Source organism: Neovison vison, chromosome X, assembly GCF_020171115.1.
Source record: "Neovison vison isolate M4711 chromosome X, ASM_NN_V1, whole genome shotgun sequence".
In the NCBI taxonomy this organism is placed as follows: Eukaryota; Metazoa; Chordata; class Mammalia; order Carnivora; family Mustelidae; genus Neogale; species Neogale vison.
The window spans coordinates 107925286-107948533 of NC_058105.1; the positions used below are offsets into that span (position 1 = coordinate 107925286).

The following is a 23248-nucleotide window of genomic DNA, read 5'->3' on the forward strand; positions in this document are numbered from 1 at the left end:
AAGGTGTCGGTGAATCTTCAGATGACAAGGGATAAAAAGGCTGTGATAGTAATATATTGTCTCCATGGCTCAAAAGCAACCAGCATGATCAACTGCTAGTAAGACCTGACACCTAATTACTGGGAGAAAAAACAGATTTACTAGCATATCATAGTTTTAAAAATGTGTTAAGAAAGGTCTTAAAAAGCAAAGATCATTGGGGCCACTCAACTGTGACTGTAAGTTCTAAGAAAGAATATGGCTGCCCTGTTAGTAGTAGACCATAGAAGAAACAAGATGACATGGCGCACTATTACTAGAGAACGGATATTTGAAGAATTTAAGTGAAATGACAATCCCAAACACAGGAGGGAGATTTGGAACATATTCATTGTTTTGGATCAAGAAACAAATTTCTGATAGATACATGACAGTTTTTTGTTTTTTGTTTTTTTTTAAATTCTTGAGATCATGGACAGAGTTCCACACAAGTATATATAATCTGGTAACATCATATACCCATGAGATCAGAAAATCTATATTTATTTAACTAGTCATGGAAGAAATTCAATAGGCAAGTAAGGAAGAAAAGCTACCTGTGGTGTTCCCTTTCCTTATGTATTATCTAGACCAGTGGTCAGCAACCTTTTTCTACCAAGGGCTAGACAGTAAATATGTAGGCTTTGTGGCTTCTCTTGAAAATATGAAGAGTTGGGTGTGAAAACCACTAACAGCATGGAAATAAATGAGTATGGTTATTTTCCAGTAAAACATTATTTGCAAAACAACCAGCAAATTTAGTCTGTATGCCATAATTTGCATACCTCTGGTCAAGAGACTTTTTTTTCAACAAAAGAAAGTCAAATTTAATAGGTGTACATACAGGGAGAGGGTAAGTTTCTGAGAGAAAAAAAGACAAAGATGTGAGACAGTAGTATACATGATAAACATAAATCAACCTCTGTCTTGAAGGTTTTTACTTATTCAACAATCATTATTTCAATAATGGGAAGAATGGAGATTAGAATTCCAAAACAGAGCATGCCTGAGAAATAAGAATAAGAATCCATAGTCATAAACAGAAAAATGTTGCCAGCTTATGTCTTGGCAACTCAAAACCATTCCTCCTGCTATGCTCCCTCCCTGTATCACAGGGACCAGAAGCCTGGGTATCTAACACATTTTCCAGAATCTTTTATCAGATTTGCAAGCCAAGGAGATGCTGAAGATTTAATATAGCTTCCTGGGCAGTGGAAGGCAGAGGTGTGGGCTTCTGCAGGTAAGATATTTTTACAGCAGCCACTGGGCATTTCCCTAAAAGTCACCTGCTTTGATGATACATGCAGTGCTGAAAATTGCTGGTGGTTTCCTGTGGGCTACAGAATTTCCAGACTCTCTGAAAGACTGTGGTCAAATGAACAATTAGAGTCACTTCCCCTGAATTTCATTCCCTTAGTCTTTCCATGTGGTTTGGTAATTAATTCTAACATCAAATCTCTTCACTGCTTAAAATCTGTAGAGCAACATATCTTTTTTGACCAATCTCCAACTAATACCATGTAAGTATAGAACTGAGGATGTAACATTAAGTGCATGAGCTAAGAAGATTATTTACATATGATTTAGATGGGAGAAGTTGTACAAATAAACTGGTATATGGAAACAAAAGTTGCAGAAACAAAAGAATATATAGGGAGAATATAAAAAAGTATATCATTATAATATTAAGCAATGGTGAACAATTCCTAAAGCCAGTATTTTTATAAATTTGTTATTTTTAAAATATGCAGGGCGCCTGGGTGGCTCAGTGGGTTAAGCCGCTGCCTTCGGCTCAGGTCATGATCTCAGGGTCCTGGGATCGAGTCCCGCATCGGGCTCTCTGCTCAGCAGGGAGCCTGCTTCCCTCTCTCTCTCTCTCTGCCTGCCTCTCTGTCTACTTGTAATTTCTGTCAAATAAATAAATAAAATCTTTAAAAAAATATATGCATGCTGGTTTAGAACAAGTTATTTCACACTGTAAAATATAAAAGCTAACAGTATATAGTGAGCATCATCTTTGGGCATTGAAATTTTCTTTTCACAACTGTTAAAATCATCCTGCAGGGAAGACACTATTATCCTCTTCTTACCTATTACAAACCTTTGGGCTAAGAGAAATTAAAGAACTTGCCTAAGGTTATACAGCCGTTAAACGGCAAGGCCAGGATTTGAAAGAACTGCTTGGGTCCAACACTGGCATCCTTTCTGCTCTACCATGTCCAAAAGCCACTTGCATTTTTGCAGCTGGAGCCAAACAAGGCTGGGCTGAAGACCACAAAAGGATTACAGTCAGATAGTTTTTTGAAGATACATATTGAGATTGAAGTTATTCTTCCCTTCTTTTATTCACAAAATTTAGTTATTCAAAACTGATTTTGAACCAAGTAAACATGCCTGACATGGCTCCTGATGGACCTTATATTTCAACTACAGCTGTAACAACACTAATGTTAATGGAGTATCTCCTGATGTAAAAATAAATGCACAAGGAAAGAAATGTGTATATAACTTATAAGCAAGTAAAAATCAAATAGCAAGGACTAAAAAACAAAGACCAAACATTCCCATTCCTTTACATGGAAATTAAAGGAAACATTTACTATTAAGATATAAATGTGTAAGCAAATTTATAAATACCTATCTAAGTAGGAGACTCTACAGGCTAATTAATAAGCAAACATACAAAGGAAACTCTTATAGAAGCTTATTAAAAGAAAGATAAAAAGTACCAAGAAGTAACTGGCATGCATATATATGCATGCCAGCCATATATATATATATGGCTATTAATACACTAAGGTGGTATAAAAAATCTATAAATATTTAAGGATCAAAAGGACCTCTGGGAGAATAAAACATAATATAGAAAAAAGAAAGTGAAACAGGTGAAAGGAAAACAATGAAAAATTCAGGATGTCACAGTTATAAGAAATTGACAGGCCTGTGGAAATAGTGTCTTAATATATAATGTAACACAGAATCACAACTGAAGTCTACAGCCAGAGTTGAGTACTCCCCTAGTATATCTAGAGGCAGAGTTATCTCTAAATCATCCCCCAGGCTAGGAGACAATACTCTGACTTAGAGACTGGCAAAGCAAGAAATATCATTTCAATTTGTAAAAAGTATTGCTGGCTCGTTTGAGACAAGTATTCTCCTATGTACATAACCACTTCTAAACTGATTTGTCTTAAGTCAATATACTTAATAATCTAAATCTATGTATCATCTTGTAAAGTTTCTGCCACTTAGTTATTTAAACTAAACAGAAAATGTTCAGCTTTTCCTTTTTAAGTACAGGAACAACTGTCTGGGTAAGTGTGTAAAATAACTCATTCCATCACCCAGCAGCAAAAAAGTACAAATAACTTAACAAAGGACTATGATGAAAGCTAACACTCCAAATATGACATAAATTAAAATCAATATATGGTACCTATGAAAATCAATACACTGTATAAAAAGCTATACAAAAACCTTCACACATTTACTAACTTAGCTAAACCATTATATACTGTGGCAAAGGGGAAAGCAACACATACTTAGAAAGTCTAATGAAAAAAAACGGGGTGAAGAATCACTGCATTCTTTTTGTCATTTTAAATAAAGTTTTTAGCTCTTGTAATTTTTTGAGTTTATTATTTCTTTGGAGCTTTAACAATCTGAACATGCTAGGAAAAACTAATTGGCATCTGATCACTTACTGCTTACTCTCTTCTGATGTTTTAACCAAGTGCTCCATCAGCAGATGCATTTGAATTTTCATCAAATTTTCTTAGGCTACCGGTTTCTGCCACAGCAAAGTGTTGTGGATATAGCTGTGGAGAGAGTTCCTTACAGCCTGTATGTGTACACCTATGTGTGTGCTTTTTTTATTAGCAGTACTATGGTAAAAACATTTGAGATCTATCTTCTTAAAACATTTTTAAATGTACAATACAATAGTGTTCATTCTAGGCACAATATTATACCACAGATCTCTAGAACTTACTCACCTTATATAGCTAAAACTTTACACCCACTGAACAGCAACTTTCCATTTACCCTTAGCCCATAGCAACCACCATTCTACTCTAAGACTCTAGAAATTTGACTATTTTAGATACCAGACATAAGAGGAATCCTGAAGTATTTGTCTGGGGCTGGCTTATTTCACTTAGCATAACACCCTCCCTATAAATACATGTTGTCACATATGGCAGGACTTTTTCCTTTTTAAGGCTGAATAATATTCCATTGTGTGCCTCTGTATGTGTGTGTCTGTGTGGACCCACCATACTGTATTCCATTAAAATGAATCTCCACCAACAAAATACAAGGGTTTAAATTTCTCCACATACACACCAACGCTTTTTTTTTTAAATAATAGCTACCTCACAGGTGTGAGTGAATTTATTATGACTGATTTGCATGTCCCTCATGATTAGTGATGCTGAACATTAGTGATGTTGGCCATTTCTAGTTTTCTTTGGAGAAATACAAATTAAAATCTTTTCCTTGTTTTTAATTGGGTTGTTTTATTTTTGCTGTTTACTTACAGGAACTCTTTGTATGTTATAGATATTAGCCCCTTATCAGATAAATTATTTACAAATATTTTCTCCCATTCTACAGGATGCCTTCTCATTGTTGACTATTTCCTTTGCTATGCAAAACCTTTCCAGATACAGTTCTACTGATTGTGGGTTTTTTTTTTTTTTTTTTTTGCTGAATTAAGGCATTTTAGTTTCAGCTTTGCAATTTAGAGACTGTGAGACCCTGGGCAATTCACAAAATTTCTTTATCTTGATCTTCCCTTCTTAAGTGAGGGTACTGTATGATATCTAAGAACTCTAAAAATCCTAAAATTTAGAAAAATAATTATATTCCCATGAATAAGATACAACTTAGAAAGTGATTAGTTTCCAGATGTTAATTATTCATTGATTAACATATTAAGGTACTACTATGTATAAATCATAGTGAGATGAACTTCTATCTATCATATATGTACCAGGTATAATTGTTTTAAGGAAACTAATCAATCAAGAATATTCACTTAGAAAATTTTGATCCAACAGAAAAAAAGCCAAATTCTGTCAGACTATATCTCTTCTACTCCAATCATTGGCTTAAAATGATTTTTCTTAGAAAAGCAAGTTAGGAAATAGGATATCAAAATTAAATGAACAGACCTGTACCATTCACTGAAATATTCCATTTCCTTAAACAACCTTTGGTATTCCCATTGTCCATCAACTGCACATTTTCATCCTATTCTACCACTGGTAGAAACCTATTTGTCACTTGTAAAGAGTTTCAAAAATTTACTACCTATTGATTAAGAAAAAGGTTCTTTTATTTTGTCCTCACTGTAATTCTTTCAAGCCTCAGGAAGTGCCTCTTAGTTCTAGTATTCTGACTTTGGTAAATAAGAATGTGTTGACCTTTCTCATATAATTTTTTATTTGATTTGCTTGGATCATATATTCTCTTCAGCATCATTTTTTTAAAAGAGGGTTTTCTTTAAATTTGTCATAGTAGCTTTGTGCAGTGGCAGTATTGTAGCCACTGAGGTTTATCCGAGGCGTGATTACTGCTAATTAAATTTGTCATAGTATGGAAGTTTTCTCCCCCAACATGTTCGGTCCACTTTATAATTTACTGGATTATTCCCAACTCTAATTTTTCTTTTAGTTACAGATGTAGAAATGCAATGGTTTTGTGTAAGCACTGTGTTTTCCAGTTTATTTCTAAGATATTTCATGGCAAGAATTCTCTACCTCCCATTACCAGTCTGCTCTCTACCGTTTCTCCCTCGGTAATGGCATTTGTCCCACAACTCTTAACACCATCTTTAGGCTGATGACTCCCCTGCCATTTATATTTCCAAAATAATGCTGTCCTGAACTCCAATATCACACAGCCAGTTACTTTCTTAACATCTACACGTGACTATTAACTTTGTCCAACTTCACACGTCCTTAAAAGAAAAAAAAATTTTTTTAAAGATTTTATTTATTTATTTGATAGACAGAGATCACAAGTAGGCAGAGAGGCAGGCAGAGAGAGAGAGAGAGGAGGAAGCAGGCTCCCTGCTGAGTAGAGAGTCTGATGTGGGCCTCGAACCCAGCACCCTGGGATCATGTCCTGAGCCGAAGGCAGAGGCTTAACCTACTGAGCCACCTAGGCGCCCCCCAAAAACCTTTCTTGATTCACCCCCTTCTACAATCTGCTTTTCCCCTGCCATGGGTTCATATCCTGAGTATACAATTTACTATCTGTGTGACCTTGGGCAAATTACCCAACATCTCCAGGTCTCAGCTGCCACATCATAGGATTGCCATGCAGATTAAAAAAGTTAATATAGGTAAAGTTTTTAATTAGGGCCTGGAACACTGAATGTAAGCTTTTTTTTAAAAAAAACCCAACAGCACAGAGATAACTACTACTGATTTACTCCCATCTGTCTGTCATAAGCATATCAGAAGATATAAATTCATTATACTCTTCAGGAACTTCCTCAGGATAAAAAGGGAAGGACAAATTGAGCAGTATTTTGAAAGGTACATCCAGGATAAAACAGGAATCACACATAAACAGTTATAATTCCCCATTAATAATTATATTCTTCTCAGGAACAGTACTTTACAAATTACAGTGATTTGTAATGTGTCTTATTGTACTTGATTTATACCAAAACCTTTCAGTAAAGGGATTACAGTATCCCTTTTATAGACAAAGAAATTGGGTTCCTCAAGATTAAGTAATGGCTGAAGAAACAAAAGAATCTAGGTCTTCTGGCATTGGTATGGCATTTAAATTGTGTTTGTGTTTACTCTTATGGTAACAGCCATTTGTAATACACACTGTACACTTCTTGGCAAAGAATGTACAATATTTCTCTAACTCTTCTTTTCCAAAGAAGACTCAGATGGACTCCATCAATTAATTCTAGAACACCATTCTGTATTCCAATAAATAATGGAGTCCACCTAATTTGACTACCTCCAAATAAAATTTGAGAGTGGAACTCTGAAAGTTTTCCAGTGAGGACCATAGGAAATAAAATTAGGAAAACACATTTTATCTTTCCATTCCTTATATCTAATTCAGTGTTAACAAACACAAGTACTGGGGCGCCTGGGTGGCTCAGTGGGTTAGGCTGCTGCCTTCGGCTCAGGTCATGATCTCGAGGTCCTGGGATCGAGTCCCGCATCGGGCTCTCTGCTCAGCAGGGAGCCTGCTTCCTCCTCTCTCTCTCTCTGCCTACTTGTGATCTCTCTCTGTCAAATGAATAGATAAAATCTTTAAAAACAAACAAACAAACAAACACAAGTATTTAACATCCACTGAATTTGAACTGAGAATCTACTATTTCTATCTGCCCAGGCCTTGTACTACATAACATTAATAGTGATCCTGTATTTGGCTGCAATCTTGCCCAGAATTAGCTTTAAGAAGTCAATAATGGATTTCAGGGTCTTTTACTGATATTTTAATTTGTTTGTCTGATATGTCCTAATTCACCATTTTCAGCCAGTTGTTAGCTGTATTCTTCTCACAAGAATAGTCTTCCATTTTTCTAAATTTTGCTTTTCCATCATGTCCCAGTGAGATTTTCTGCCAGTCTCTGTAAAGAGAACTGAAATTTGCCATTACTACTGCCCAAGCTAATTGTTCACATTCACCAAATGAATTTCAGTCTGAATATTCTGATCAGATATTCTATCCCCATTTTAGAAACAAAGAATATAAACCCCTATTTAAGATAGGAAAATAGGAATTCACAACTATGAATCCCTCGTTACAAATAAAATCAGCTTTAACTAAAGAGAAATTATCAAACAGATATTTGAACCAAAATTCTTTGTTTATTCAAGAACTCTGTTGAAAAATTTCCTTGGTTTGTGCTTAAAAAGGTAAAGGACACAAAATAACTATAAAGCAGGGCAAAAAACAAAGAACCTATTTGCTGAGTTGAGGTAAAAATTTCAAGACTGGGGGCGCCTGGGTGGCTCAGTGGATTAAGCCGCTGCCTTCGGCTCAGGTCATGATCTCAGTGTCCTGGGATCGAGCCCCACATCGGGCTCTTTGCTTGGCGGGAGCCTGCTTCTCTCTCTCTCTCTCTCTGCCTGACTCACCGCCTGCTTGTGATCTCTCTCTCTCTGTCAAATAAATAAATAAAATCTTTAAAAAAAAAATTTTCAAGACTGAATGTGACTATGTTCTATTTTATATCCCAAGTTACAGATTTTCATTTTGCCTTCTTTGAACAAAATGAGATAAGCAATCCCTTGGCCAATTGTTTTACTAGAGTCTGTTTACTCATCTAAAATATTTGCATAGACTTCAAGGTTTGATAAGTACTTCAAGGTACAAAATATAACTCCTTCTCAGCGAGATTGTCTTTGGCCACTTTAGAGAACTACAACCATCCTGCTCGGATCTATGCTCACGGATTGGAAGAACACGTACCGTTCCAATGACAGTATTACTCAACGCAATCTACAGATTTACTGCAATCCCTAGCAAAATACCAATATCGGTTTTCATAGAACCAGAACAAGTAATTCTAAAATTTGTATGGAACCACAAAAGATCCCAAATAGCCAAAGCAATCTTGAAAAAGGAGAAGTTAAATGGAGCTATCACATTCCCAGATTTGAAGATACACTACAACGCTGTAGCACTCAGAACAGTATGCTACTGGCACAAAAAAAGACATAAAAGTCAGTGGAATAGAGAGTCCAGAAAGAAAACTATGCTTTATGGTCAATTAATCTATGACAAATGAGCCAAAAATATACAGTGGGGGAAAAAACCGGTCTCTTCCAGAAATGGTGTTGTGAAAACTGGACAGTTCCATGTAGAAGACTAAAATTGGACCACTTTCTTACACCATACACAAAAATAAAAACAAAATGAATGAAATATTTAATGTGAAACTTGAAACTATAAAATTCCTAGAAGAAAAAAGAGGCAGTCCTTTTTTGACACTGCCTGTGGATATCCTTTTCTAGATATGTCTCTTCTGGCAAGAAAGACAAAAGCAAAATTAAACTATCAGGACTACACCAAAATAAAAAGCTTCTGCACAGGAAAGCAAGCCATCAACAAATTGAAAGGCAACCTAGTGAATTGGAGAAGGTATGTGCAAATAATACATCCAATTAATTGGTTAATTGCCAAAAATATGGAAAACTCATACAAATCAACAACAAAAATAATTCACTTAAAAATCAGCAGAGGACCTTAAGTATCATTTTTCCCAAAAAGACATGCAGATGGCCAACAAACACATAAAAACACATTCAATACCACTCATCATCAAGGAAATGCAAATCAAAACCACAATGAAACAGCACTTCACACTAGTCAAAATGGCTAAAATAAAAAAAAAAAATTCCACAAAAAATAGTAAGTGTTGGTGAAGGGTAAAGATATAAAGAAAAAGGAAACCTAATGCCCTGTTGGGAATACAAATTGGTGCAATCACTGTGAAAAACAATACAGAGTTTTCTCAAAAAATTAATAAGAGAATTAAGATAGGATCCAGCAGTTCTGCTACTGGATATTTACTCCCAGAAAATGGAAACAGGAATTCCAAAAGATGTATGCATCCCAATGTTTATTGCAGCATTATTTACAAGTGCCAAGATATGGAAGCAACCAAAGTGACCATCAATATATGAATGGATATAGCGATGAACTGGTAAGTACACAGAATGAATTATAACTCAGCCATAAAGAAGAATGAAATCTTGACATTTGTGGCAACATGGATGGCTCTAGAGGGTATTATATCAAGTGAAGTAAGAGAAAGGAAAATACCATATTATTTCACTCCTACAAGGAATTTAAGACACAAAGAAAAAAGAAAGAGACAAAAAGACTTAAATATATAGAACAAAATGGTAGTTGCCAGCAGGGAGGTGGGTGGAAGAATGGGTGAAATAATTAAAAGGGATAAAAAATACACTTACCTTGATGAGCACTGAGAAATACATAGAATTGCTGAATCATTATACTATATGCCTGAAACTAATATAATCGTATATTAATTATACTTGGATAAAAACTGTTTTATAATGGAGGAGCTGTACATCAGTTTCAGTATTACATCTTGTAATTAAAAAAGAAAAACTTAAGAAGAAATCACATATGACACCTAAGAATCTCTACATTAAAAAAGTTAACATGTTGATTTTGCACATTATTACTGCTTAATTTTTTCTCAATATTTAGAGAAATGAAAAGATACCAGAGGCACTGAGGGCTCAGTGATCCCTCCACATCTCCTCAATTTCCCTAAACATCCAGGACTCTTTGGTTAAATATTTCATAAAACGAATTTTTCACAATATTGAAAGAAGTTAGGAGGACAGAAGAACCCATGAATTTGCAAAAGAAGAATTAAGAAAATCCTCTGGTGAACATTTATCACAAAGTATTAGCTGTGCAAAACTCTCCTGAAAGAAAAAAAATATTTCAAAACACTAAAAATTTCTCCCTATTCTATAAAAGAAAATATAACCTGACCTCCTCCAGTACAATTAGTCAATACAAATAGACAATATAAGCACAATGAGCTTGTATTATTTTTTTTCTCCAGAGGATGGTTTGTGCTTCTGAGATACTGAAAAATCATACCGGTAGGCTTAATAGGGATGGTCATTAAGCACAATGGGAAAAGTTAAAGGTCCACCATTAGTGCAGACTTTATTTGGTTTTATAAGTTTGGGACATAAATTAAGCCACTTTAATGTTTAATATACATGTGTTCTGTGCATCTGTAGAAAATGGTCTATGCAAATTAAAAGATAAATAGTGAAGTGTTGGAAGGCAACCAAATCTTTTCATGAATCTCCTCTAAGAGGCACCATTTAAAAAAAAAAAAGAATTGTACACACTGTAATTGGCATCACTTCTTTCCGGTTTGATGATTTGTTTCAGTAAATATGTGAATGTTTTCTTGCCATGTGACACCTTGCTTAAAAGCATAAAAGGGCATATTATTCTATGGATAACACATAGCTGGTATTTATTAAGTCCAAGAAGAAAATACTTGATATTCCACATTGCTAGCCCATAAGGAAGGAGACATTAAAGAGAAAATTCTTTAAATCATCAATTCTATAAAATTCCAATTTGAGATAGTTGACTATCATGAGTTACATTTTGTTTGGGAGACTATTTAGTTGAGCTTGCTTTGTCTTTGTCCCAAAGAGTCTGATGAAATTTCTTGAAAAATTACTTCTAACTAAAAATACTCTGATAAATCGATAGGGGCATGAACACTTACATGGCTTTGCCAGAAAGCATAAGACTTCTGCCCTTCAATACTTTTAGCAAGCTAGCTGAGGAAACAGATCCTATTCATATTAAACAATGAGACTTAATATAAAAGTGATGGTTAAATTGTATAGCAGAGAAAAATAAGTGCAACGCTAGTTCTGAGGAACTGGAAATAACTGTGGGCAAGAATGATCATGAAAGGAAAACTTCATAGGTAAGGCAGAGCTTAATGGAAAGGCAATGCTGAAGGAAATCAAGCAAAGACATTCCAAACAAGGACAGCCACACTCAATGTTGTGGTACCTTTCAAGCAGAGCTATGCCTGTTAAATTAGCAAATGAAAGTAACAGATTATGTTCACAGTCTATAGCAGGTATATATCTTGCTTAAATGTGCATTTCTAAGGACTGACATCATTTTACTGATATTTGGCTTCTGTGAACAGGTAAGGAGGGAAGAACAAAAGCAAGTAGACCAACTATCACCACAGTAATCCTAGAGTGATTTAGAGTGTGCTCATAGTAGTCGAGGTAGAAAGAGTTATCACTATTTGGATCTACTATGGAAGTCAAGCCAAGCCACCAGAATATAAGGACATGTGGAGCACGACAGAATAAGAAGAGTAAAGAATGACTCTAAAGTATTTATCTTAAGGATTATGCTAAGGATAAAGTATTTATCCTAAATAATTGCGAGGATATTTATCCTAAATATCCTAAATAACTGGGATTCCAAAGTATTTATCCTAAATAACTGAGAGGGTGTGCGTGGAACTAGTTTTGAGGGGAACATCAGCTGCACAGCTTTTGGACATTTTAAATTTCAAGTGTCTGCTGGTCCTCAAGTAAGAACACCAAGGAAGGAATTAGATGTACAGATCTGGAATTTGGAAGAGGAGTTGGGAACTCGCCTTAATGGGAGTATCACCTAACCAGGTGTCAACAGTAGTGCCTAAAGCCACAATATTGAATGAAATGACCAAGGCAGTAAGTCGAGGAGAGGAGCAAGGGATGTGTCTGGCTTCTTCCGTCATTATGAGATCTAGAAGAGGAGACGAAATCAGCAAAGAAGACTGAGAAGGAGTAACCAATGATTTTGGAAGGAAACAAAAGTATGGTTCCTGAAAGACAAGTGAAAACAGTCTGTTGAAGAAGTGGATGATCAACTGCTTCTGACAGGTCAAACTAAAATAAGGACTGAGAATTGGATTGGATTTAGCAACATGGAGGTCACCATAGTCCACGGTAAGAATAGTTTGGTTGGCATGGCAGTTTGGCAAACCAGACAACATTAAGTTTACAAGAAACAGGAGAACAAGTATCGGCAATTCGTGTTTCACTGTACAGAAGAGAAAGGAAATAAGAAGCAGCTAAGGAATGATACGCAAAAATATCATTAACATTATTATTAAGATTAGATCTAGAGTATTATTATTCCTATTATTAGGAATACTTTCATACAAATATTTTGTTAGGAATGCCAATAATAATAAATATTTAATGAGCAGTTTCTCTGTTTCTGTTGTCTCCAGTACATATATGTACACATGTGTGTGGATATGTGTCTAATAAACTGTTACAACCACACTATGAAACAAGCACTATTAATTGCCCATTTTACAGGTGAGGGACATGAAGCATACATGCAGAGGCCCAGGGTCCTCCCACAGATAGAAAATCAAAGAGCCAGGATTCAGTCCAATTCATTTGACGCCAAAATTTCTGTGTTTACAATTATACCATCCTACTGTATTTTCAAAAATAATTAATACAAATGAGGTATCATAAGGGATAAACTGCTTAGAATATCAAATTACTCTAACTGTCTGAATTTTAAAAATGGAGGTTTATAAACCCCCTTCAGTATACATTACACTAATCTATTAAGTCCTCTAAGAAGTAGTGCAAAGGGGGGGCACCTGGGTGGCTCAGTCATTAAGCATCTGCCTTTGGCTCAGGTCATGATCCCAGGGTCCTGGGATCGAGCCCCGCATCAGACTCCCTGCTCAGCCGGATGTCTGCTTCTCCCTCTCCCACTCCCCTGCTTGTGTTCCCTCTCTTGCTGTGTCTCTCTCTGTCAAAAAAATTAATAAAATCTTAAAAAAAAAGAAATAGTGCAAAGGAATCCACAGTTTATACAAGTATAAAAGGTTAGCCTGAGCCTCTATATATTTACAAGAAGTAAAATTGTGCCTCTTTCAGCATGTTCATGGATTTAGAATGTTCTTCCAACAAAGTAGTCTAATTCAGGTTGTACAACAAAACAATGTACAACTGTACAACAAAACAATGTGAATTAAAATTTGATATATGGGGGCGCCTGGGTGGCTCAGTGGGTTAAAGCCTCTGCCTTTGGCTCAGGTCATGATCTCAGGGTCCTGGGATCGAGCCCTGCATCAGGCTCTCTGCTCAGCAGGGAGCCTGCTTCCTCCTCTATCTCTGCCTACTTATTATCTCTGTCTCTGTCAAATAAATGAAAAAAAATCTTAAAAAAAGATTATAAAAAATTGATATATGAAGAACAACTCTCCCAAAAACAAAACTTTTATTTAAAAAAAATCTCAGAAGGAAACCTTCCTGTACATGACTACTTAATTTAATTATCTCCCCCTAATTTGATATAATTATAATTTCTTATATACTCAGAACAACTTCCACACAGACAAATGTAACGCACTCTCGAGCCTCCTGAGCTATTTCCCCTCCAGTCCAAAGTCAGCCTGTTGAAAAGATCTTTTTCTAAGTAGGTCACCCTCTGCCTTAAACCTCTTAACTGGCCTTGCCTTTTTTCCTGCCTCAGACTCCAGCTCCTTATGATTATCTTCTGGGCCTTGGTTACTTCATTCCTGCCTGTAGCATTGCTTTGATTCTTGCCCCAGTTTTCCAGGCTTAACTTCTAAATAGTGCCTTTATCACCTTCCTCCACTCTGGTCTCATGCTGCCCCTGTACCTCATTCAACAATTTCCTTTGACATCTTTCTTGAAAAAGTCTATTTTCTTTGACATATTTCTTGAAATTTCTTTTTATTAGGATAGTTGTCTGGGGTTAGGAGGTAGGGGGGGAGAAGGCAGAAAAGAACCCAGGCAGGGAATTTTTGGAAAAGGGACAGACTCTGTAGTATTCTCCTCTCTCCAACTTCATACTTAGCATCCACCTCTCACTCTCTTGATCTACGACTTTGCCTGTCTCTCCCTTAGCCAGAGACCCTTCACCACACTAATATGAAGTGAATGTGCCATCATTTGGGCTTTTCTCAGCATTCAGCTTCATCATATCAGCTTTTTAACCCATCGTTCAGAGTAGAAGCTCTTCAAAGGAGAAGAAATGTATTGACATTATAGAACTGCCTTTCTTCCTTTCCCTCCCCCTCCAGATTTCACCATCAAATTGGGGAGAAGTTAACATGGCAACAAAAGCAGACTTCACTGACAGGGTAGGAAAGGGGAAAATACTAGTTAGCAATCAGTCATTGTCTTTTTAATACAGCCACTTGATTTGCCAAACCCAAGCCTACCAACACAGCTAAATGAAAATATTTCAAAGCATAAAGTAAAATATTTATATGCATCCTCTAGGGCGTTTCTCTTTTTTTAATGACAAAAAAGAAAAAAAAAACCCTAAAATTAAATGGAGGACAAATGAATGTGACAAATATTCTTTTACAGGAGTATATTTGACATAGTAATGGTATACAATTAAAAGCTTTGGAGTTCATGATCCTATTTTGAGACCTCTTACTATAGGGATATTATTATTACATCAGCCACCTACTAGTTTATCACTAATACACCAATTAATCTTCCTGGTGGTAAGCATTCTTACATCTGAGTCACTTCCTACTTGTCATTTTGCCAACCCTTAAATTGATCTCTGCAGTCCTAAGATCAATTACACTTAAACCAATGTGTAAAGCCTGGCACGATCATTAATTAGAGTCAAATTTACACTTCTATAATTGAAACTAATTATTTGTTTGGTTTAAGTAAGTTGTTAGGCATTCATTAAAGCCATCGGTCATAGGCTTTGAATGAATGTGGTTTCCAACACTATATATATGTTAAAAAACAGGCCTGGGATTTCACAGAAAGGAAATCTCTCCAAACTGATACCTCCCAATAAATAAATCTTAGGATCTTACTCAAGTAATGCATAGACATAAAGGAATGAAAATTATACCATAACAACTTTTCTTAACATGAGCATTACACATCACAGTGCTACATGTAGAATTCATTATCCAAAAAAAAAAGGAAATTATCATTAGTACTTTGTTCATTTTACTTATATGGTAATTCTGTCAGCAAGAAATACTTATCAAGAAAGTGTATTTATTCTAAGTTAGATCGTGTTGTAGAAAATACAATAAAAAATCTACTTAGTCATTGTTCTGACATACTTCCTCCATGAATACTTAACAGTGATGTGCCCCAAAATAAAAAGGAAATGTTAGGGTGCCTGGGTGGCTCAGTGGGTTAAGCCGCTGCCTTCGGCTCAGGTCATGATCTCAGGGTCCCAGGATTGAGTCCCGCATCGGGCTCTCTGCTCAGCAGGGAGCCTGCTTCCTCCTCTCTCTCTGCCTGCCTCTCTGCCTAGTTGTGATCTCTCTCTCTGTCAAATAAATAAATAAAATCTTTTTTTAAAAAAGGAAATGTTAATTTAAAAATGACATTAACATTTGCAGTGCCTGGTGGCTCAGTCAGTTAAGTATCCAACTCTTGATTTCAGTTCTAGTCATGATTACAGAGTCATGCGACTGAGCCCCATGACAGGGTCTGCACTGGGTGTAGAGTCTCCATAAGATTCTCTGTCTCCTTTTCCCTCTGCCTTCCCTCTTCACACTCTCACTCGTGCTCTCTCTCAAAGAAAGACAAAAAGAAGGAAGTTTTTATCACCCTTTCTACCTATACACAATGCTCTATGTGTAACACCTACTTTCAAGAATGGATATTTAAGGTCATCTAAATTATTGAGGTCAATATGTGATTATTGAGGTAAGCAGGATAATTTCTGATGATAAAAACTGTCTTTATTATGCTGCAATCTCCACGTTCTCAAGGAAATAGCTGAGACAGCAATATAAACTTCAGCAATGGATGAGCTTTGAAACAGCAGTGTTTTACTAGTTTTATAAATGGCATAACAATAACTGATTTTTAAAAAACATCACAATTGAAAAAAGTGAGAGAAATCACCTATTAAAACTACCATAAAACAATTTCAAGTCAAGCCTGTGTTGTTTTTTAAAGACACTGGGTGTGGTGAAAAAAATAATGAATACTGTTATGCTGAAAATAAAAACAAAACAAAACAACAAAAAAAGCGGGGTGGGGTGGTTGTTCTCTAGAGCCTACAAAAGAAGTGTGGGCCTGCAGACACCTTAATGTCATCCCAGTGAAACTGATTTCAAACTGTAAAACAATAAACGTGTGTTGTTTATAGAAAAAAATACAATTTTGCCAGTGGATTTGACCTATATTCACATAGCACAATACATCATACATATTTAATATATTTAAAAATGAGTAAGATTTTATTTTCATGATACCTGCCCTTATTTTAAATTCAACTTTTTCCCTTTTCTTTAAAAAATCTGATTTTTTAAAAAAATATATTCCATAAATTTTAGACTAAATTTCCTCAAGATGATCATTGAAAATATTAAGCACTAGGATGGGTTACTATTGCAGTCAGTACTTGATTTTCCTATGTTCAACTTTTCAAACAAACCATCTTCTTGCACATTATGTAGTCTCAACCTAAAGTGAGCATTCATGTGCCAGATTTTGACTATCATCTGTCAGCTGAAGAACAAATATTTCAAGCCATGACTTGCAAGCCTCACTAACCCACAAGTAAATCCACTGCTAGCATTGCCATTTTTACCTAGAAAGTGTTGATTTCCATTTACTTGAATGTTTTATTTCAGTGGTTTGCCAACTGTGACCTATTGAACATTGGAATTGCCTCTTGAAATGGAAAGAGAGTTGAGTTAGAAGCTCCCAAACCATACTTTGAGCAGATTAGATCCCCCTTCATCTGTGAAGCTTACTATGATTCTGGTAAAGACTTTGAGGAAATCACTCCACTGCCTTAAAAAATGAAGAAAGAAATAAGAAAACAGAATGGGAGAGAGAAAGAAGAATGGAAGGAAAGGCAGGAATTTAAGCCTGGTACATCTTCTCAGAATCCAGAGTTCAAGTCTACATATAGGCAAAAAGCCAGTACCTCACTGATCTTGTCTACGTAGTTAAATTGTCAACAGAGTTTATACACATCCAGTATGCCATCTGGTTGTTCATCCTGGTTGGTCAAGTCAAGCCATACCATCTGGTAAATATTCCAAATAATCCCCCTGATTATTTATTATCACATATTACAGGGGAAAAAGTTATATCACATTTAATCAAGGTAAAACAAACCATAAACCCTATCACATTCATTATATTTATTATTTTAATGATATTCAACATAACATCATCAAAATTTCACATGGAGTGAATATTTCAAGGACCTAATATCTCTTTACATTGACTATTTTCATCCCTAGATTCTAACCTTAAAAAAACAAAACAAAACAAAAACTCATCCTCTAAATTTCAGATGAGCTTAACTAGCTTCCGCTTTTCAGGTAGTTGTATTTAACATCTTTTTTTTTTAAGATTTTATTTATTATTTGACAGATGGAGACCACAAGTAGGCAGAGAGGGGGAAGAAGGCTCCCCGCTGAGCAGAGAGCCTGATGCGGGGCTCGATCCCAGGACCCTGAGATCATGACCTGAGCCGAAGGCAGAGATTTTAACCCACTGAGCCACCCAGGCTCCCCTGATGTTAAAGATTAACATCTTTAATTGGAAAACCACACCTAGAATGTTAAAGGGTTTCCAATCGTCATTAATCACTGGTTAAAACTTCTTTAAACTTCACCATTTCCAGGGCACCTGGATTGCTCATCTGGTTAAGTATCTGACTTTGGGTCAGGTCATGATCTTGGGATCCCAGGCTTCCCCTCTCCCTCTGCCACTCCCCCTGCTTATCCTCTCCCTCTTTTTCTTGCTCTCTCTCAAATAAGTAAAATCTTGAAAAAAATTTTTAAAATAAACTTAGCCACTTCCTTAATATCTTGGCATTAGATATATTCCTTGCTTATTTGGTACTTATGATTAAGATTCATTAATCTTGAATGATTCATTAAAAATGAATCAGTAGTGGGCACCTGGGTGGCTCAGTGGGTTAAGCCGCTGCCTTCAGCTCAGATCATGATCTCAGGGTCCTGGGATCGAGTCCCGCATTGGGCTCTCTGCTCAGCAGGGAGCCTGCTTCCCTCTCTCTCTCTCTGCCTGTCTCTCCGTCTACTTGTGATTTCTCTTTGTCAAATAAATAAATAAAATCTTTAAAAAAAAATGAATCAGTAGTAAATCAATTCCTTTGGTTCCTAAATAATTAGGCTGTTAGGTTGTTGTTTCATTTTCCTCTGGATGCTTTTATGCCCCTGTATATTTCATAAGAGCCTATATAACCTAATTTAATGAACTCTTCAAATAAAACTACTATGTTACCTTCATGCACTAATTCTGGAATCCTACCTAGGAAATCTATTAGATTTGTACTCAACTGGAATTCCCTTATTACAAAATCACAATGCAATCAAACATTTCCCAATGGAAATACCATATAAAAATAAATACTGTATATCTGTGTGTGTATATATATATATATATGTACATACACATATCTCTATGAATTTATACATACATCTGAATTTATGTAGGTATATATAACTTGTTTCTAAATTTTTGTATAAATTTACAAAAAATTTACAAAAATGGTATACTTCTGATATGAAATAAATACATATTCCCCAAGACATTTTGGTCAGAGAGATAATTTACTAACTGTAAAATAAAAGTTACTTTACATTTACACAAATTAAAGTTTAGAAAAGACATAATTATAGTCATTATAGTAGCGTGAAGGTAGCTAGATTTTGCTGTAAAGTTCTCTTCAAATTTAAAAAAAATGTAAAACTTTTTTTTAAAAAATCATGAAACCTTCCTTAATGCTTGCTTATTCATGGAAAAAGATTTTTAGTGCAGCAAATATGCAAATATTTGTCACAGCTAGAATATCTACAAGGAAATCAACATGAGCAGTATGGAGGGACAAGATTCCTAAGGATTGGAATCAGTTTGCTACTTAAGTTCTTCGCATCTCAGTTTCTTCATCTATAAAATGGGTTTATTCATAGTGTGAATTAAAAGTGTTCTGGAGGTACCTGGGTGGCTCAGTTGGTTAAGCGGCTGCCTTCAGTGCAGGTCATGATTGCAGGATCCTGAGATCAAGCCCCGCATCAGGTTCCCTGCTTGTTGGAGAGCCTGCTTCTCTCTCTCCCTCTGCCTGCCTTTCTGCTTACTTGTGCTTTCTATCTCTCTGTCAAATAAATAAATTCTTTTTTTTAAAGTGTTCTGAAATAAGACATTGCAACATATAAAGTTTCCAATATTCATTATGAGAGTAATTTGGGAAAAATAAATATGGAGATATAATGTTCATATTTTTCTCCAAATATTACAGAATACTGCTTACTAAGACTCTCCCATGTGCTTTGAGGTTCGAGGCTCCTTCTTAATTGTTTAGAATAAAACAAAGTCATACAGTTTCCCTTTCATGAAAGGTGGAATGATCTTTCTTCCAAAGAAAAAAGTTTCTTTGGCGATGCTGTCATTATAAAAATAGTATGAATTCTCCTAATGAAGAGTCTACCTCTCCAGACTTCATGTTGGGCTGTGGGTGGTAAACAGTAGGTATCTGCAGAAAATAAATTATTCCCCTCCCACTCTGAATAAAGATATTGCCAGAACAAGTGTATAAAACTTTAGATATCAACTCTATGCTATATCCTTCTTGATTTCAAAATGATTTAATAAACTATTGAAAGCATAATCTCTCTGTTACTTTGGACAGAAAGACCTTTTATATAATTAAATAGAAACTGATTTATGGACATTTCTACACATCAAAATTAATAGTCAATATTTGTGCAGTGTTATCTGAATTTATCAGAATATAATTCTGATGTAATAGAAAATTTTATCAAAATAATCTCATATGTACTATAATGAAGACCACTTTCTTTACTAAGGAATTAAGGGAAATAGAGAAAGAAGAATATTATCAATTCTATAGGCAATCCATAAAATAACAATATTGAAAAAATCAGTCTTCTACTCACATTACTCTAATTTCACAAGCAGTTGAGCTAGCTGTGTTTGCAAACAGATTTCTCTGTTTCTGCAGTACATCTAAGTGAAGAAGTACAGAACAGGGTTTAGGCAAGTGTGTTATAGAGTTCTGGGTTCAAATCATACCCTGTTATTTAGGATTTTAGGAATTTGGATTGATTATTTCCTTTGGACCTCAGTTTCCTCTTCTGTGAATTGGGTAAAATAAAATTTACTTCACAGAAACACTATAAGAATGACATAAGTTAATTTTTTTAAAAAGATTTTATTGATTTACTTGATAGAGAGTGAGAGCCAGAGCCAGAGCCAGAGAAAGAAAGAGAGGGAGAAGCAGACTCCCCACTAAGCAGAGAGCCTGATGTGGGGCTCAATCCCAGGACCCCGAGATCACAACCCAAGAGGAAGGCAGACATCCAACTGACGAGCCACCCAGGCACATGACGTAAGTTAATTAGTAACTACAGAGCACATGAAATTTTTCCTAGGCACAGAAGCACTAGGTAAACATCACTTATTACCTGCTCAGTAGAAAACATGGTTAAAATTCTTCACAAATTATGAAAAAAAGAAATGAGTGAAGTGTAATAGTCCTGAGCATTAATTATCACTTCATTGATATAAATAACTCTAAAAATAACATGGACTTTAAAGAAAATTACCATCTGAAATGGAAGAACCTTTCTTTTTTTTTCTTCCACTTAACTACACAATGCTTTTCTGAATACAACAAAAACGCATAAATTGTCTCAATGTTTTTAATGTGCTTTTAAGTTGTTCATAAAAGAGACTGCCAGAGTATGTTTATGTATCTATGCTATTTAAACCAAATCTCACTTTGAATCATCTAAGCAAAATTTTATTTTCTAGAAATACATAGACATGGAGCTAGATGCCAAATTATGTTCCATTTACAGAAAGTTGAAAATACGTGTTGGATGGCTTTGTATAAAATAATCAGCCGTTCACCTTCTCATATCTATTTTATTTTCTTTTTTTCATAGTGGCATAAACAAGTCTCCAACAAATAGTCATTCTATAGTTTTATATGGGTAATATTTCAAAACAGAAATCAAAAGGTATTATTTGTATTCACAAGTAGGTCATTTAGTGTGTTTAACATGCCATAACCTAGAGAAAGACTAGAGCGGAAAAACTATCATGTGACTGAAAGGATATTACTAAATTCCTTCATTGTTCTAACATCAGCAAACAGGTAGAGATGCAACTATTATCACAGCAGCATTGTTCGCCCTGTGTTGTTTATTTCACAAATGGCACTTAGTGCTGACAGACTGACACTCCTTGTAGACTATATGAAGGACAGCATCAAGAGCATATGTGAGCAAGTTAGTTATCTTGTAGACAGCCATCAGCAGCTGGGTTGGTTGGACAAGAAAACTCAATTCTGGCTTCTCTTAATTCTTCATAAGTATGCATCTTACAATTACATGGCAGGGTGGTTTAAAAAAAGAAAGGAAAATAAAAGATAATGATTACAGGTACAGGATTTTTTTTTTATTACAAATGAATACATGTGAAGAGTTTAGGTGCAAGGAAAAATCACAAATGACTTGGGAATATGCACAATTATTATTTGCATTTTTCTTGAAGAATTTCTCATCATATTTTCCAAGCAATATGTGTTCACTCAATAGGAAAAAAAAAAACCTCTAATTGAAGCCACTAAATAAAACTGAGAACAACACACACACACACACACACACACACACACAATTCTAGTTGTGCTCTCTCTTGATTTTCATGAACAAAGTAGACGAAAAATACTCCTTCCCTGGTATCTTCCTATTAGAAGAGCAAATCTCACACACTGTCCTGACCTTTAATGCACTCCACCTGGCAGCCGCAAGATGTGACACCTTTCTACTCTTCAAAAAAGAAATTTAGCTGGCAAAATTGAATTGCCTTCTGTTTTTGTTTTCTCAAGAAACTAATAACCAATACAAACTTTATTGAAGATCATCTATGAGTCTGGTTCTACTTAATAAACTTTATACATGTGCAGTACTTATAAAGCAATTTATATTTTTTCCACGATGATTTTCAATATTTATATAAAAGGAAATCTAAAGTTTACATTTAAAAAGTCTATTTTTATTTTTAGTTATTCAAATATCTAAATCCTTAGCTCTCCAACTGGAGGGAGGATATACTGGAAAGCAAGCCCAATTTAATATTCTGTGCATTATTCTCAAGCCTAACACATAACAGATGTCTAATTATTTTACTTATATTATTTTCCATTAAATTCTTTCCATGAGGGATGCCTGGGTAGCTCAGCTGGTTAAGCCACTGCCTTCGGCTCAGGTCATGATCACAGGGTCCTGGGATGGAGCCCCACATTGGGCTCCTTGCTCCTTGCCTGCTTCTCTCTCCGCCTCTGCCTGCCACTCTGCCTGCTTGTGCACTCACTTGCTCTCTCTGACAAATAAACAAGTAAATAGAAAAAATAAAAACCTTAAAAAGAAATTCTTTCCATGAGGCAGGTCCAGGGCTGAGCTCTTTTTATTTTCATTACCTTACTGATGTCTAAGAAACTGTGTACTAAATATTAGTATCTTTATGAGACAGAAAAGAAAACAGAGCCAAAGAGAATAATCAGGAATGAAGGTCCACAGTAAGTGGGTATACTTATCCTGCTCAGTGAGATTCAAAGCCTCTGTTAAAAGACATTATACAAACATTTCCTAAATTTC

At 35.4% G+C, this 23248-nt stretch overlaps 1 pseudogene; it reads left to right on the top strand.

The window, feature by feature from the left end:
• The first annotated feature begins 5539 nt into the window (after window positions 1–5539).
• LOC122897753 lies at window positions 5540–5706 on the top strand (annotated as a pseudogene).
• Window positions 5707–23248: the final 17542 nt, after the last annotated feature.